Source organism: Humulus lupulus, chromosome 6 (genome assembly GCF_963169125.1).
Source record: "Humulus lupulus chromosome 6, drHumLupu1.1, whole genome shotgun sequence".
NCBI lineage: Eukaryota > Viridiplantae > Streptophyta > Magnoliopsida > Rosales > Cannabaceae > Humulus > Humulus lupulus.
Genome location: NC_084798.1, coordinates 6545132 through 6564458, shown reverse-complemented (window position 1 = coordinate 6564458; position 19327 = coordinate 6545132). Strand labels below are relative to the sequence as shown.

At 27.4% G+C, this 19327-nt stretch overlaps 1 non-coding gene across 1 annotated transcript; it reads left to right on the top strand.

The window, feature by feature from the left end:
• The first annotated feature begins 998 nt into the window (after nucleotides 1-998).
• Nucleotides 999-1105, top strand: LOC133787265 (small nucleolar RNA R71). The gene has a single exon (XR_009872295.1). It is a non-coding gene; the product is annotated as a small nucleolar RNA R71 (small nucleolar RNA).
• Nucleotides 1106-19327: the final 18222 nt, after the last annotated feature.

Genomic DNA, 19327 nt, shown 5'->3' with positions numbered 1-19327 from the left:
CTATCAATACCCTATCCCGACCCTTGACCCTATAAAGACCCTATCCCGACCCCGGTCTCTATAAAAACCCTATCCTATCCCCGGGCCCTATCTTGAACCCCGACCTTATCTCGACCATCCGCCCTATAAAGACTCTATCCCAACCCCCGACCCTATAAATACCCTATCCCAAACCCCGACCCTATAACCCTATCCTGACCCTATAAATCTACAAAAAACTGGGCAGCATCTCCCCTATACTAATGACCTAGTCATTTGTACTACTACAAAAAAGGTCTTTCTCTGCGGTTTTTTTACTTAATACACTCCGGTTTTCGAGAGTATTGAAAAGTGCAGTGTATTCGACCGCAGAGAAAAGTGGAATGAAAACCGCGGAGAAAAGCCTCACTTTTCTCTGCGGTTGTGTTGAAAAAATCGCGGAGAAAAGCCACACTTTTCTCTGCGGGGCATGAGCTTGGTTTTGTGTGTTGTATTGGTGCCCTTGATTCATTTGAGGTTGGTTTTGTCTCCATGAAAAGTTCGGATGGTTTCTCCAATTTGGATTGTAGGTGGACGAAAATGGGCTATCATTTGGTTTCCCATAAGAATGAAGAGCATTGACCTCCTCAGAAAAGGCTTCTTGGTAGGAAGGACAGGATTGGGCATTATGGCACGGACTAGAACATATAGAACAGACATCTTTTCTTGGTTGTATTGGAGAGTTTATAGTTTGTCTTATGGCTAAAGCTTCTACTTTTCTCGCTAATTTATCTAAAGATGTTCTTAAGTCTACTTCTTCTTTTACTTCATACCTTCCTCCTCTTTTTGGTGAATTAGTTGACCTAGACCTAGGATCAAAATAATTCCATTGTTGTGAATGGACAGATAAATCTTCAAGGGCGTCCCACGCCTCTTGTCCTTGAAATTTTAAAAAAATTCCAGTATGCATAGATTGAATCATTTGACGATTAGAGGGAGTCAAACCATCATAAAAATATTTTACAAGTCTCCATTTTTCAAAACCATGATGAGGACATTTTAATAATAAATCTTTAAATCTCTCCCAACATTCATAAAACTCTTCATTATCTTTTTGAAAAAACTCGGAGATTTCTCTCCTTAGACTATCAGTTTTAGACATTGGAAAAAATTTCAACAAGAATTTATTATAAAGTTGATCCCAAGTAGTTATAGACCCAGTGGGAAGGGAATTTAACCAAGCTTTTGATTTGTCTTTTAATGAAAAAGGAAACAATCTTAGTTTGACCGACTCATCAGAAAAATTTTGAAATTTAAATGTTGAGCAAATTTCTAAGAAATCTTTGACATGCATGTAAGGATCCTCTCTATCTAACCCATAAAAAGATGACAACAATTGAATGATTGCTGGTTTAAGCTCAAAATGAGTAGCAGAAGTTGTAGGTAAAACAATGCATGAAGGAGCATTAGATGAAATAGGTGCAAAATATTCAAGCAAAGTTTTTTCAGGCACAACATTTTCATCAACAGGATTAGCAATAGGTTCCATGATGCTCAAATTTTTACTAACACTTTCAATTTCAAACAAAGATAAACGTCTTTTTACTAATCGTTTTTTAGAGTTACGTTCCCAATGATGCATACAATTTTCACAAACAAGGCAACAAGGATAATCTCAAACAAACAATTTTCTGATGTGGAAGATCAGTTAAAACCGCAACCACAGAGCATACTTAGAATTTTTAGAGATTTCACAACAATATAATTCTTATGGTTTACTTGTCCCCAAGCCTATTTGATTCCACTTACTCGCGCACTACTAACAACTCCCCGAGGTTAATTAGTAGAGGCGGATGAGAATTTTGTTCAAATTTCCTTTAAGCAAAAATTGCTTATGGTGAAAGGACAAGATTTAGGTTTCTCTTTTTTTTTTTCAAGTATTTTTCACAATATTACACTAAAATATTAAAGAAGACAAAGAAAAATAAGGCAAAAATTAAATAAGACTAAAATTTAGGCAAGAGTAGGGAGGCATAGCATGCCATCAACCATAACAAAATTAAAGTAAAAACGAGGAGGCACAAGTGCCATCAACTTAAACATAAGATAGAGGACTAGGAGGCAAAAATTGCCATCAACTAGCTAGGAGGCAAAATTGCCATCAACTAGTAATTTGCGAAATTTAAATAAAATAAAAATACAACAAAATAAATAAAGAAAATTACACCAAATGTTAGGAGGCACAAGTGCCGTCAACTAACAAAGATATAAAAGAAATAAAATTACAACAAAATTATAACAAAATTAGGAGGCACAAGTGCCATCGACTATAAAAATTAAAAGGATAGATAGGAGGCACAAGTGCCGTCAACTAAAAAAAGACAATAAATATAAATATATAAGTATATATATATATGATTTTTTTTTAAGGGTGGTAGAACCGTCCCAAATTTTCTTTTTTATCTTTTTTTTTTTTAGATTTTATAGATATATATTTTTTTAGTTTTTTTTTTTTAAGTGCAAAAATTAAAATAACTAGTAGAAGAATTTACTAACCTTGAGATAATTTTCGTTTCTTTTCTCTTGCAACTCCCCGGCAACGGCGCCAAAAACTTGATGGACCCAAAACGGGTATGTTTAAAAATTTATATATCGCAAGCGCACGAATCGTCCATATAGAATAGTGATCGTAAGCAAGGATGTCGAACCCAAAGGAGTTGTCTAAAATCGAAAATGAAACTATTTTAAATCAAAAGTAATAAATTATAACCTAGTTCCAAAGATTGATAAGTTTTAATATTATGAACATAAAATAAAAGATTGAAAAATAAAGCTATTTAAGATAATGAAAATAAACCAATAATGAGTTGAAAATAAGTGTTAAAAGAAAAGATTATTAAGATACTAGAATCCACAAAATGTAAGTTTAATAATATTTATTAGTATATTGATTCCCAAGTTTTAGTGATAGTTAAAATAATTTAAACTATCATTTTCCAAAAATATTTATAATTTTAAACACAAATTTCTTATAAAAAGATAAGATTTTTCTTCACTTTTCAAAATTATAATTTCAAAACATTTAGTGTAAATCAATCTAATGAAATAACAAATAAATCAATGAACATTATTTATAAGGCAAAACATAATATTTTTGTTCTAAGCATGGATGTGTACAATTTAATGACACATCTTACACAAAGAATATTATGTTTATGCATTAATGAAGAACAAAGTGTAAATATGTTCTAACAATCTAAAATACAAGATATTTAACATGAAAGAAATATATGAAGAAGAAAAATCCATAGACTTTGTTGTATTACAAGGGAAATCAACATACAACATAAATATTACCTAGTTACAAGTTGCTTCATCATGATCTTAATAATCTTATGAAAAAGATTAGAAGCACATAACTAGAGTAGAAATTACAAAATAAATGACATACATACTTGCAAAATGCTCTTGAAAAACCCAAATGGAAGAGAGAATGGTAGAGAGAAAATGAGAGAAAAAGAAGGTAACCAAAAACATTAAGCACCCTAAAATGGTCTTGAAAGTCCATATTTATAGCCAAAGTGGGATTATTAAAATAATCAATTTAAATTAATTAAATTGATTAGATTAATTAAATAAAATAAATATGATATGTAGAGGTAAATTATAGGGTGTAATGATGGTGTTGTGGTGAAAATATGTAGACAAAAGGGTAAAAAGTTGGCAATTTTATCATAGGGGACACATGGTACATTTGGGCAATTTTATGGGCTCAAGGAGGTGGTGTACGGCTGGGCTTGGAAGAGGCTTTGGTGGCAGCTGGATGGTGGAATGCTGCTGGGTATGAAGCTGGCAGGTTGGTGACAAGCCAGGCGTTGGCTGCACGGTTGGAGGCAAATGTTGGGCAAGATTTGGCAGCAGCCAAATGATGAAGGCAGCAGGCTGGTAATGAGAAGTGCTGGCTGGGAGCTGCTTGGAGGCAGCTGAGTTGGGCCAGGCGTGGGCCTGGTTGTGAGGCCCAATCCATGGGGCTAAAGGAGATGGGTCTTGTGCCACTTTTCCCTATTTCTTTTTCACAAATGCCACTCTTCTTTCTTACTTTTTCCCAAAACTACAATATAATTCCTACAAGATAAAAATAAATTAAATAACAATCAAATATTTTCAAATATAAATAAATCATATTAATTATTTGAAAATATTGATTATAACTTAATTTAATATAGCATTTAAGTTCACAAGAATTACACTTTTAACTTCTAACTTAACAATACAAATTTCAAATAATTAAATTACAACATATTATAATAAAATATCTATAAAAACATATAAAAATCTAGAGAACTACAATAAGACTAATAAATTAAAACTTACATAAAAACTTAATAAGTTAATTAAAAACTCAAGAACTACGCCACAATTAGCATATAAAATATGGTAAAATAACTCTATTTTGTAGAGTTATCAAGTAAGGTTGTGAGTCGAGGGTTTTATGTAGGGTAAAGACTTTCTCTGCGGTTACATAAAGAAAACTGCAGAAAAAAGTGTACCACTTTTCTCCGCGGTTCCATAAACAAAACCGCTGAGAAAGGTACCCTTTTCTCTGCGGTTTTCTTTATGGAACCGCGGAGAAAAGTCTATTTTTTTTCCCATTTTTTGTGTTTCAAACTCATTTGAACATTTTTTCTGCGTTTTTAATTTAATGCTAGAAAAAAAGCGCAGAGAAAGCCTATATTTGCAGTAGTGGTAAATAGTTAAAAAAAACAATTCGAACAACAACAACCATTACAAACATGCCCCTTTTGTTGCATTCCGTTCATTTTTTTAAACACTTTGCTGATGTAACACTAATGTGGCGTAATTATAGAGTTTAGACGAAAAACACATACATAATAGTGGTCTAATTTAGAGCTAACATGTGTATGTTTAATAGAAATAAACTTGATTTTGGCTATCTTTAGTTAGTTAATTAAGTAAACCTTGTTTGTATTGCAACTATGCATGTGGCCTATCAATCTATTTAAAAAATTAAGGGACATTTGGTTGGAGAGAATGAAAATAGAGGAATAGGAATGAGAATATGAAAATGAATAGGAATGGAATTTAATCTTGCATTGGAATGATATTTTCGCTCATTTTCGAATCGAAGAGTCGTTCCACCAAAATGGTGGAAAAATCATTCTATTATAACGTGATTCCAATACTCTAAAATGTAACCAAATAAAATAATGGAATAAAAATTGATTCTTTTCCATTTTATTACCCCCAACCAAATATTATCTAACATAATACAACAAAAAGGGCACATTTGCAATTATTACTATAATTTGAGAACATTTTTATCATACTAAAACATTTAGGATGCAAAACTCTACAAGTATTACATTTCATGCGTTAAAATCCTATTTTTGTCCATAAGTTTTTTTATATAGAATAAGACATGGATATTATGTTATTTTTCTATCCCTAACTAAAATTGTCATGTGATATAATGTACACCAAAGGGGACTCATGGTCAATTCACCCACACGTGTCACTTTAGAGTTGGTTGGAGTATCATCACTTTGGTGGTTGGAAGTATCATCATTTCAATTGAATTGTAGAACAAAAAAGGTCGAAATAATAAAGAGGACGGTGGAGATGATGTGGGTCATATCATATATATATATATATATAGTATAGATGTGCACACACACATATAGAGCTGGAACCCCTTGTAAGTGGGTCATGGCTCACCCAATCTCCATCGAAATTAGCATGTCTGTATGTGACACCTTAAAGTCTCAATCTTTAACCCAAAAAAAATCATTTAAACTACGGAAACGAACGAGGGGCCATGCACATACATGTGTACTCATACAAATAATCGACTTGATTTGTGTTTAAAGAAGCTAGCTGGTTCCTTTTTGGACCATTTCATACATGAACTTTGGTACTTATAATATAATGCAATAAAGGCCACCTTTTTCAAAGGGAATTTTTGTTTATATATGGGGACGCTTATGTGGTTGAGTACTATAGAAAATGCATACTATATATATATATTGAGAATCGTTAAGTGACCTTATTAGTGTTCAATAACAGAAGTAGATGACATACCGTTATTGGTGTAATTTAATATTATGTCTTACTTTTTGGATTTAATAAGTATTATAGGATATCGATAATCAATCATGAAGTAACAACTCATGTGTTGTTAGGTATCTTAAGATGTCAAATAGCCACTCATATATATTAAACTGGTTTAGGACCAAGAAACCAAAAAGTGAACTTATTAAAATTAAAAGTACTTCTTAGTAGTGGTGGCACTTTTCTTTATGGTCCAATATATGTATGTCTTGCATTTCTTCAAATATATATTTTGTTTTGGATTTATATATCTTAGTCCAAGATACGCATAGTGGGGAGCAAAACACAATTTTTTCAATGTTTTCTAGGTCAAAAGTAACTCCAAACTAAACTCCGTAATAATTAGGGAGTGTTTGTTTTGAGTAGTTGAATTGTCTTGGAAAGTGTAAATTGATTTAGAATATTGAAGTAATATTAAACTCTTGTGTACAAAAATGTTCACTTTACCTTTAAAATATATGTGGAGAACACACAAATTATTAACTTTACTCCCTTAAAATTTGAACCAAACATAGGAAATGATTTAGATTCTCATTCCCACATTTACTTTACCCCATACCAAACACCCCCTTAGAGTAATGATATGTGCACTCAAAATATGTACCCAAATATTACACACAGTAACGTGTAACTGCTTTTTAAAACAGTTGGTCTTTATTTTTATAAATATGATTGGCTAAGCTAAACTCTCACATTACTGTACGTAATGTTTGAGTGTATATTTTAGGTGCACATATTCATTACTCTAATAATTAACTAAAGATTAGAGAAACGGATTGCTTGTATGCCTAATTAGCAGATATATATATATATATAAGTGCTCATTGTTTACTACTTAAGCAATACTAATTATTTACTATATATTGTTTTGACGCAAGTAAATAAAAAGTGTCATAAGTAGTTATTAAAATGTACTTATTTTATATATTAGTGTGGTACTACCAAAACAAAGGCATTTAATTTAAGCACCTTCAATGAAAGAAATTACTTATTTGTCATTAATTAGTTTATAATTAATAAATAATTATTCCATTTTCATGAAAAATCATGTCAAAATTTTAAAAAATTAGGTAATAACACAACATGGCGTGATCATTTACGCTGACTAAAAATTGCATATAGTCATACAAAATATATATTGTGACTAAAAAGTTATTACTAAGGGCCCGTTTGGTAAAATTTTGGTTTTTGAATTTTTAAACAAAAAAATGAAAATATTATTTTATTTTTGTTTCTTATATTTAAAAAATAAAAATATGCTTGGTAACTATTTTTGTTTTTTGTTTTTAAAAATAAAAAATAATAAATACGTTTGATAACTTTTATTTTTATTTTTTGGTTAACAATATGATCTGTTGATTTAAAGAAGAGAAGAAAAAAATATTGGAAAAATTGAAAACTGTTTAAAAAAAAAATTAAAGTGAAAAAAAATTTTATTTTCAAAATTTTAAAAAATAATAAATAAAAATAAAGTTACCAAACACATTTTATATTTAATTATTAAATTTTTAATTAATTAAATAAAAATCTATTTTTTTTTTTAAGAAAACAACACCTAAATCATATATTTATTTGCATTATATGAGTGTGTACAAAGAAAACTTTGCATTAGAGTAAGTACGTAAGTGACCGACTGATGATATTTATGTATACTCAATAAGTTGTGAAGTTGGACTTGGAAAACAAGGTAAAAGTATTTATAATCACAACTTCAAGAACACGTCGTCAAAATCTCATGATGAAAAATAAATAAAGAAAATCTTTTGAGATATGAGTAGAGTTCTCATCCAAGTATGGATGTTACTATATTTGAGATTTTAAGTTGTCCAATGTCACACGATGTGACACTTTATAATTCTTATTAAATTCAAGAGTGTTGCTATTTGGTATCTTAAAGTACCCAATACCACATGAGGTGTCTCCTCATAATTGGTTAGCGATACTCTAAAATTCTTATTAAATTTAAATAAGTGGGACTTGATATTAGATTGCACTCTTTAGCAATTCTTTAAATTCAAATATGTGAAACCTGATATTGAATTGTACTAACTTGGTGGGCTCCACTAGGCCAAAGTAATGTTTGGAATCCCTAGAAATACGTAGACATACAAAAATCCAACAATTCAAGAGTGTCGTTATTTAGTATCTTAAGGTGCCTAACACCACATGAGGTGTCGCCTCATGATTGGTTAGCGATATCTCATAATTCTTATTAAATTTAAATAAGTGAGACATGATATTAAATTGCACCAATAGCAATATGTCATCTACTTATGGTGTTGAGTATCAGTGGTGCCCCTTAACAATTCTCTAAATTCAAATATGTGAAACTTAATATTGAATTAGAGCAATAATAATAGATATTTTACTTTGTTGGGCTCCGCTGGGGCAAAGAAATGTTTGGAATCCCTAGAAATACGTAGACATACAAAAATCCAACAAAATCTAGGCTGACTTTTTATTTATTAACAAAAATGCTTCTCCAACAAGTAGAGCTGACTTAGACTTTCTCACATATTTCTTCATTATTATTATTCAATTTTATTTATTTATTTATTATAGTTTTGGACCATTAATTTTCAGAGTCCAATAATAATAATAATAATAATAAACCTGGTCGTCGGTGGTTCTAACAACAACTTACTCGGAACCGCGTTCTCGTTTTTTTTTTCCTTTTTCTTTTGGATTGGATTTTGGGGGGAAAGTGACTTTTTTTTTCTACTCTAATTTAATTATTTATTTCAAAATTAAATAATAATTTTCTTTTAGAAAAAAAGGATTTTATGTTAGCTGTCTTTTTTTGTATTTAATGCACTCGCGTGCATGCTTTCCAGCTATGGATGTTTGTGACGGTTGGACTTGTCAGACTTATATTATTACTACTATTATTCCTACTACAACTACATCTACAATTTTTCTCTTTCTTTGAACCAAACATAAAATCAATTCAATACAAAATAATTACTTCTAATTGTTTGTTTAGATTTTGTGTTTTAAAAAATTTATTTTTGGACTTTATATTTTGTAAAATAGTACAAATAAACTCTTTAACTCAATTTTGATAAAAAAAATTAAATATAATAACACATGTTTTAAGCAGAATGATTTTATTTTTGTTTTGAATTGTTAGTTTTGTGAGTTATTTGTGATTTCAGTTGATAAAACTTTGACCAAAATTGGGTTTAGGGTTCTATTTGAACCATTTTACAACACATAGGGTCCAAAAAGTAATTTTTCAAAACATAAGATCCAAACAGGTAATGAGACAAAATACAGAGTCTAAAAATGTATAAACCCTATCGAAATACATACTTATAGTACTCTATGTTTTCAATAATACTCATCTTGTACTTTTAAATTGTACATATTTAATACCCTAAACTCCAATTTCAATAGTAAAATTTTATCAATATAATCAAACTGTCATCAATTATATATAATTAACTAATTAAATTTGAATTTAAAACTCATATAATTGACAACAGTTTGGTCATACTGATAAAATTTAAGTTCAGAATACCAAATATATACAATTTTAAATTACTCGATATCAAACGAGTATTATTAAAAACATAAGATATCAAATATATATTTTAATAATAGAGTATACCAAATGAGTATTTACTCTTCAATATATAATTATATAAGCAGTGTCGTTTTCTATTCTTTCATTTTCCTTCTTTGCACTTCTAATTTGAGTATGTCGTATGCATACATTCATTCATTTTTAAATATATATAATTAAGAGGAAAACGTCAATCTCTTCTAGACGATGTCGTTTCTAATCCTACGTACCTGAGTCTAACTCTACTACTAATAATTACGTGTAAATATTTATTTATGACTGTATTTGACTTAAGAAGTATATATTGACTGACTACGTCTAAAGAAATAATTACATTATTTATCATTTATTAATAACAATGATAAAAAAAAATCACTATTAACATTTTTTTATTATAATTAAAATGAACATTATTATATCCGTGGATGGACAATTAACTCTCCTCAAACATCTACACATTTTTAATTATGCATGTATAATTATATATGTGTATATATATTTTAAAAATTCATTTTTTACTTAGATTATTATTCTTAACATTTTATTGTTTCATTATTGATGTTTCTCTTCAAATTTTATATAAATTCTCACCCTAAGATTCAATACTAGATCCATTCCTGATTATATCATAACTTAAAAAATATATATATATATATATAGGTATATATATATATGAGAATTTTTATAGGGTCTTTACTTTAAGTCCTAACGGTAGAGTTCTCAGTGTTCTCAACTAATGAACAATTTTCGGTGTGATTTTTTTTATGACCGTGTATATTGTAGCTATTTAGAGCTTCCTGCAAATTTTCAGTACCGAAAACTATGTTCAAAATGTTGCTTTCCATGCGCATAAAAAAATTAAACACGCGTGCAATATCATGTTTGAACTTAGTTTTCGGTACTGTAAATTATTCAGAATTTTCTGAAAATTTCCAGGATGCTCTAAATAGCTACAATATACACGGTCATAAAAAAAAATCGCACTGAAAACTGTTCACGGGTCGAGATTACTGAGAGCCCTACCAATAGGACTTAAAGTAAACTCCAAAAAAAAAAAATTATCTATATATGTATATACATTATTCATTCAATTATTATCACCAATGGACTAATATGTATATATCACTAATTAAAGTTTTTTTTTTTATGACATTTTATTTTTTGTAGTCAAAGCTTTTACCAGTCACAGATTGCTTTGAGATTAAAAAATATTTTTTTATTTTTGGCGAATACCAATTTTAGTTTACAATTATACCAAATCAGCAATCACATTTAGGATTCTTTTCTTTTAAAATATATATGATAAAGTATAAAGTTAGTTTAAGAATAGGGATATGATTTTAGGTAGAGACAGGTGACCTTTTTCTAATTGTTTATTTGAGAAATTTTCCAAGTGTGAAACCTTTTTTTTCCAGTCTATTAATTTTCACGTTGCTATGTATATGTATAGTACAACTTGGAGTAAAATTAATAATTCAAATATGATCAACCTTAATAAGTGCATAACTTAATTAATTAATTAATTGAGATGTTTGTTATATAAATTAAGAAGTAAAAACGCTTTGGTGTCCATATATTTTCTAATTATTACTACGGCCGCCTTGACCAGCTTTATGTGTTGAACGTGTGCATGTTTATTTATTTACATATGGTGCACATTATCATATATAATAATAAGTTAATTATGGTAAATATTAAATAATGTATAGAGTAATCTAAGAGTTTAATAAATATTTTTCACATTTTAAAAATTGTATATAGAAAGTGACAAAAAGAAATTTTGAAATATGCAAATTCGGTGCTTTATATATTTTCTAAACTATATATTTAGAAAAATCATTATTCGAAGCAGGAGTCAAAGAAAAATCAACAAAATTATATATATATATATATAGAGCCCATTTAATTGTTATTTTGTAAGGTATGTAATTTTTCTATGATAAAAATAATTTATTATGATATTAAATTTTGTTACACTCAAATTTTTTAGAATAAATAATTAACTTCGAAATGTAGGATTGTAAAGTGTAATTTTTGAGTTAACAAATATTGACGTTATACTTGCACAAATAAACACGAAGTTGTAGTGTTAGGTCATCTATACTCAAGCATGAGTTGCAGGCTCGAAGGCAGAAGTCTCCTCCAAAAGGATGAGTTCGAAGAACTAGTCGAGTGAAGAGGTGGCAACAACTAGAACGGTGAGCTCGAAATTACGTGATCTCGAAAGCTTGTTCAAGCTCGAAAACGCGTTAAACATACACACAAAAAAACTGTTAGGAAATCTCTATTTTTTTTATATTAGGTTAAACCGTGTATTGAATCTTTATTTTTATGAGATCTTTATTTAAATAAGTCTTATTAATTGCATTATTATTCAAATATTCATTTGAGTTTAAATTTGAATATATGTTGTAACTTTCCTAGATTTGTAGGAATATATATTCTTGTAACCAGATCTATAAATAATATGTATTTAGTCATTTGGATTCGGATGCAATTAGGCACATTTTAGCACTAAAAAACGCTCTGTAAAATTGTTCCTTCCAGAATTTTAACGCGGACAAATTAATAAAAGTGACTCGTAGACGTAAGCAGATTTTAACTGTTGAACCACGTAAAATATTTCTTTCTTTTCCTTTTTTCCGAATTAATTCTTTATGTTGTTCTTATAGTCTGTTTTATACTTTATGTTTTATTATTTAAAATCACCATATATTATTAATTAAAATGGTTGTACTATTACTTGTATAATTTCAATATTATTTAAGGATGGTTTATTCTTGTGTCTCTATTTTCGATTAGAGAAACTTGTAGTACAACACAAAATTTAGTTGAACTTGCAGTAAAAAAAAAAGTTAATCAGATAATAGACTATTTTAAATGTTTATTAAATCCTTGGAGTTAAAAAACTAAATTAGAATCGTTCAATTCATGCATGAAAAAAATTTGAAAATCTCATCATTAGATATATACTTGCCATGTGCATAGTCATATCTAGTAATAATAAAACAAAATCAACGAAACCCAAAACGAGATTTAACTTTTTAATTACAATTTTCGAATGAAAGATTAAACAATTAATAATAATAATAATAATAATAAGAGTAAGACTTAGGTGAGCGAACTGTCATGGGATACGGTTGTCTGGGTATTATTGGGTATTTTGTATCACTCTAATTACCTGGACAACACTACGTGGGGAAATGGGATCTTGCCACGTGGCAACTATTTACAACACATTAGTAGTCAACACTTCTGTACGGTTCAAAGTACTCTCTTTTGATCATCATCATCATCAACAACTACTTTTTTTTTTTTTGCATAGAAAGAGAGATCAGATCAGATCTGAGATGACAGTTGGAGATGACAGTGTGTGCTCTTATTTATTTTCATTAATAAAATTAAATTAAAAATTGCAAAGGGCACAGATAGACACTAGTAGTTCGTATTATTATTTAAAAAATAATTAATTAATTTTTATTGACTAGAGTAGAGAGGTTCAAACAAAACGACTGCACTGTGGACGAGGTTTTTTATGGGAGGTTTTTGTTTTGAGAGTGTTTTATGGGACAATTAATTACTTTTATTTAGGTACGTTTGGTCAACTAGATATCTAAAGGGATTGGACTATTTAGGCCTTAATCTATGTTTGGTGTTGTAATTAGTCCAAGATAAAAGAGATCGGACTCAATTTAAAATTCATGATAAGTGATAAAATTAACCGATCAAAAGATTGGATTAAAATAAACTTTGGACTCGAGAAACTATTCGATATTGAACACCCATTTCTCCAAATCTAATTCATGGTTAATCCCTTCCCGGACCAAACATGGGATTACTAATCTAATTTATAGTCGAACAATGCACCAAACACTGGACAGCATTAGCATTAAGCACATTCCAATCCAGTCCTGAATGATAATCCGGTCCAATCAAGTGTACCAAACAAGCCCTTACGATTTTTTTCTTTTTAATTATTTGGAGGAACAAAAAGGGTCTGGTTTTGATTTGAATATGAGGTAAAAGTGAATGGTGTGTCGTACTTTTACAGATCATTAATGGCATTGAAGTTATCAACTTTGATTTTTTTTTAATTTTTGATAAAAAAAAGGGAATAAAATCTATAATTCATATTTGTCGGTTGGGACATTTTTAGCTACAAATCTCATTAGTATTATTATTATTTTTTTATTCATGAGATTGAGATTTACAATATTTATTACACTCTTCTACTGTTTTCAAGTACGGTTTTTAAGTACTTAGAAGACTTATACTTGGAATATTCACATTTACAAATTCCACTTGAAACTTATTGCATTATGCATAATTAATTTCAAGTAATTTAAAAAATGTATTCCCATTTGAAATAATAATGATTAAAATTAATAAGTTATTTTAAAGTGCAATTTGTGAATACTCATATAATATTACTTAATTTCATAATGCCATCATATTTTGAAACAAGAGTTGAAATTGATGACATATTTATATATGTACTAAATGAAAGTAACGTATGATTAGTTTTAAAATTATAAATATTATTTATAATTTTAATAAAAATTAATTTATTATTATTTTTAAATATATATATAATATAATGAATTATAATTTTATAGTACATATATATGATTAGTTTTAAATATATTATGTAATCATGTAAATATATACAAAATACAATAATATTTTCAAAATAATAATAATAGTATTATTATCATTATTATTGATCGATGATATCTCTTTAAAAATAAAACAATTTAGAAAAGTATTTTCCTAAGGGTACCCTCTTTTTGGAGAGTAATATTGTTAATTTTGATGTTTAATGAGAAAAGCTTGAGACCTTCTTTTATCATTAATTATTTCTTGTTAGAAAAATTATTTAATAAACCTTTTAATTAGTAGTTCTTTTGAATAATCGATCACTTTATTACAATTTGAATGGGGAAAGACCACAAGAATTAAGATTGGAGTTACATCTTAAAACTAATTGGTGTTAAGTGGAGTAATCATTTCCTTTATAAGGATATGTTGTTCCTATATATTTTCAATGTGAGATTTTTTTTCACATTTAATACACTTTAAAGTTGGTTTAGAAAGAATATTGGAATGTTATATCTGTCAAAATAAAATTTGGAGAAAATGAAATTGACAAATTAATGACTGATTTTTATACTATCTCTTTTTTTTTTTTCTTGTTTTAAAAAAAAAATAGTCGTTCGAAGTGATCATCAAGAATATAATATTCAAAATGTGTAAATAATATTATATCATTTATAAGAGTAGAAATTCTACTTAACTACACTAATTAGTTTTGAAATTGTTCTACTGTATATACTATCTATTAGTACATTTTTTTTTCCTTTTTTTTACAATTCTTTTTCTTCTTTTTTTTTTACTAATACCATTATTAGAACTTATCAATAATTGGTTTTTTTTTTTATATATATAATATGGTACTCATTCGTACTAGCTAGCTAGTTTTCAAATAAACAACCCATGTTATCCACTACTATCTTTCGGTACCTAACCAGCTAACCTTATCATCATCATGAACTTATATCGAAGTATCTATGAACTGATGTATAAATATATATATACAGGCGCTTCACTTTAAGTTTTATTGGTTGAGCTTTCAGTGTTTTTGATCTATGAACAGCTTTTGACGCGATTTTTTTATGACCGTGTATATTGTAGCTATTTAGAGCATCCTGTAAATTTTCAGAAAATTCTGAATAGTTTACAGTAACGAAAATTAAGTTCAAATATGTTATTGTACACGTGACTAATTTTTTTATGCGCGTAGAAAGCAATATGTTTAAACCTAATTTTTGGTATTGTAAACTATTCGGAATTTTCTGAAAATTTGCAGGATGTTCTAAATAGCTACAATATACACGGTCATAAAAAAAATTGCGCCGAAAACTGTTTACAAGTCAAGAACACTTAGGGCTTGATTGGTTCAGTGTTCAAAAACAATGTATTTGGATAGTTAAATTGATTTGAAAATACTTATTTTGAAAATAATATTTTCACTTTTCAAAATTTTGATTGGTTAGTCATTTTATATTAAAAATGATGTGGGCCCTTCTGAAATGTAAGAAAATGATAGGAAATGAGAAAAAATCGTTTTCAATTTTTATGTGTAAAAGCATACTCATTTTTCAAAACTTGTTTTGGATTTGTTTTTTAAAATGACCTACCAATCAAAAATTATGTGAGATTTTTATATTTTAAGGATTCAAAAACATAAAATTGTATTTGAATGACAAACCAATCAGTCCCTTAAAGTTCCACCAATAAACTTAAAGTGAGGCCGATATGAAAAATTCTCTAATCTTTATATATATATATATATATATATATATATATGACAAAAAGCAAAAAAGACCATTCATTCCAAAACTAATGAATTAATTAGCCACATGTGTGCTTTTTTCTGCATATACATCATTTACACTACTTTTTGATAAATAATAATAATAATACACATGCATACATAATAAGCTAAGCCTATATATACATGCATACCATACACACGTAAATATATATATATATAATATATTATTTTTCACTTTATATACGTCGTTGTATTTTTCGGCTACGCGTGATAATATATATATATATAAATCATGCACTTTACAATTAATACATACTGAGTTGAATTTTTTGAGTAATCAAACTAATTTTATTTGGATAAAAAGATAAATAATGATGAAGTGTAAAGGGTTACGTATGATGATATAATGTTCACACACATTGATCATCACCATCCAACGGCCAGTTTTTGTTCAAGTAAAAATAAATAAATAAATTAAAAAAGAAAAAGAAATTAGTCGGTTTCTCTTATTTAATTATTAAATTATTGCAACCACAAGTAGATATAAAGATATAGTTAAGTGAATAATAATTAGATGTGATGTAGATATATGTGTGATGTATTTAATTTAATTTAATTTATTTTAAGATTCTTGTACAAAGAAAAAAAGCATGCAATTTTAGTCTTCATTTACAAAAGTAGCTTTAAAATAAAAATAAAAAAGAATAATGCATAATAATATTTGTGGACAAACAACTAATAACAAAAGGAGACCAAAATAGAACAATAAAGTGTATATTTGCAATAAAAATATGGGGCACAGACCATGAACGTACAGACAAAAAAGACAAGAAATTATTATATAATTAGAAAAAAAATGTGGAAAAGAAAAAAATATATAATAAATTAATTATTATGGGTTGGCTCAATTAATATGTTTGGTATGTTAGTGGGGCAGAAGGCAGTGTGGCATAAATTGTCTCTTACCAAAATACATGCACAATACTACTTATAATTAATCAACATTAATTTTTTATAAATATATATATATATATAACAATAGAAATTAATTATATACAACACACACTACTATTTTTCAATTATATATGTTTATGTGTAGTGTTTGGCTACGGTCCTTATAATAGTTGTACCCTATCCAAAATAATTAAGTTTTTTTTTGTAAAAAAAAAATCCATAATTTTACACTTTTTAATAAACATTACACATGCACACTATTTTAAGTGTATAAGAATGGAAAATTTATATATATATATAACACTTTTTTTTCTTAGGGAACGTTCGGAGAAATCACCTTTGTATAATTGAAATTTTTTCATTGATTTATTATTAAGTTCATCTAATGCTAAAGTTAATTAGTAAATATTATATAATTTACTTAATTAGTAATATTATTTATTGTCTAAAAATATGTGTTTATTATACCCTATAAAATTATATAGACAACCTAAATTAAATACACCACATTTCATATAAATAAAAAAAAGTATTTATTTGTAATTACACCTTATATATTACCTTGATTTTTGCATCCTATTATAAAAAAATTATGTAGAATTGAAGTAATAAAATATATAATTAGATAAAAATATAAATATTTAATGTAATCTCAAATTTAAATTTATGAAAAAATATATATAATAAATTTACTTTTATATTATATGATTTTTTTTACTAAGAAATTTTTATTGAATTGTTGCAATAGTTTATATAATTTTAAAACAATATAAAGACTCAATTTTAAACAAAAAAAAATTATTAAAATTGGGATGTATATAGACTAAAATTTTACAATTTACAATATTATATTTTTTCCATTTTAGTTAAGGATATTTATGTAATAAAAATATATTTTAACAATTATTTTGGGGTGCATATATAATTTCTTATTCATTAAACCTATGTATATATTTATATTAATATTTGTTAATTAGGTACAATTGCTTATAAAAGCTAAATTTAATTAATTCATTATTAGTTTGGGATATAGTATTATGTTGTTTAATTAATTAGGTAAATTTCTATTGTAAGCTTAATTCAATTAATTTAGGTAGTTTAAATCAAATTAAAATACTAGAGACAAAATATATATATATATATATAAATTTTAGTATTAACAACCTCTAGTGATTGATTTATTATTATTTAATTTTCTTTTTGAGGTAGACAAACTTTATTAGAATATTAATTATATAGTGCTTCTGTTGTTATTAACCCATCAAAACCCAATTTTGGGATACAAGTGATTCTAGTCAACTTGTGGGACACACCAAGAACCCTTCTTGGAAGTTTCAAAAGCTTTAAGCTTTCGCTTTCCAAATCAATTTTTATTTTTATAAAATTGTAAAAATTAATTAATAAATACGTAAATGATAAATATTAATTTTCTCAACTACTCATGTCCTACCTAAGAGTCCACGTGTGCCAATACATCATACTAATCCTTATCACTTAATAATTTCATAATACCCTATTATGTATAAACATAATGGTGTTAGTGGTGTAATTTAATATCGGACCTTACACATTTTAATCTAATAAGTGTTATAGAAATATTAGTCAATGAAATATATAGAAATCAAGATATAACTCTAAGCAACAAATACAATAAAATATGTATTTGATTAAAATAAATGTTACAATTCAATTACTAAAAATACAAATAAATAAAAAGGTATAGAAGAATTTAAAGCGAAGAAGATTACAAACTCAAAACAAAAGATTATATGTAAATATAAAGAACAAAGAAGATCATGAAGAAGGACATAAGAACAATAGTAAATAGAAATAAAAGCAAAAACAACAAAAACACTAAAAACTTACACAACCAGAGTGTAGAATAAAGGAGATCACTAACTTAAACAAAGTCCAAGACTTTTGTCCAAAAAAATTATTTCTCTCTATTCTCTAAGCTCTAAGAGACTCTCAAGTTTGGAAATAGCTTTTTGAAATTATCAAATCTTTTTGTGTATTTTCTATTTCTAACAAAATGTTTTGTGGATAAAAAATTATGTGTGTTACAAGTGAGCATTAGACTACTATTTATAGAGTTTTGAGACACTCTTTGAATTTTAAATTCCACCAACTCTCTTGGTTATTATCAATGCTTATTTTGATGTGTTATGGAATCAAAATGAAGAATTGTGAGTTAATTAGGATGTTAAAACTGTTCAAATTGGAAAAGAGACAAAATTAGATTTGGTTGTGGCCACGATCATTAGGCTGTTATAACCTCCAATTTTGCTTCCCCACATGATTTTGTAACCTCCATACGCATTATGAGATTCAAAAACATATATTCAACAATCATATCATATTATGGCTTTGTGAAATTCAATATAAAA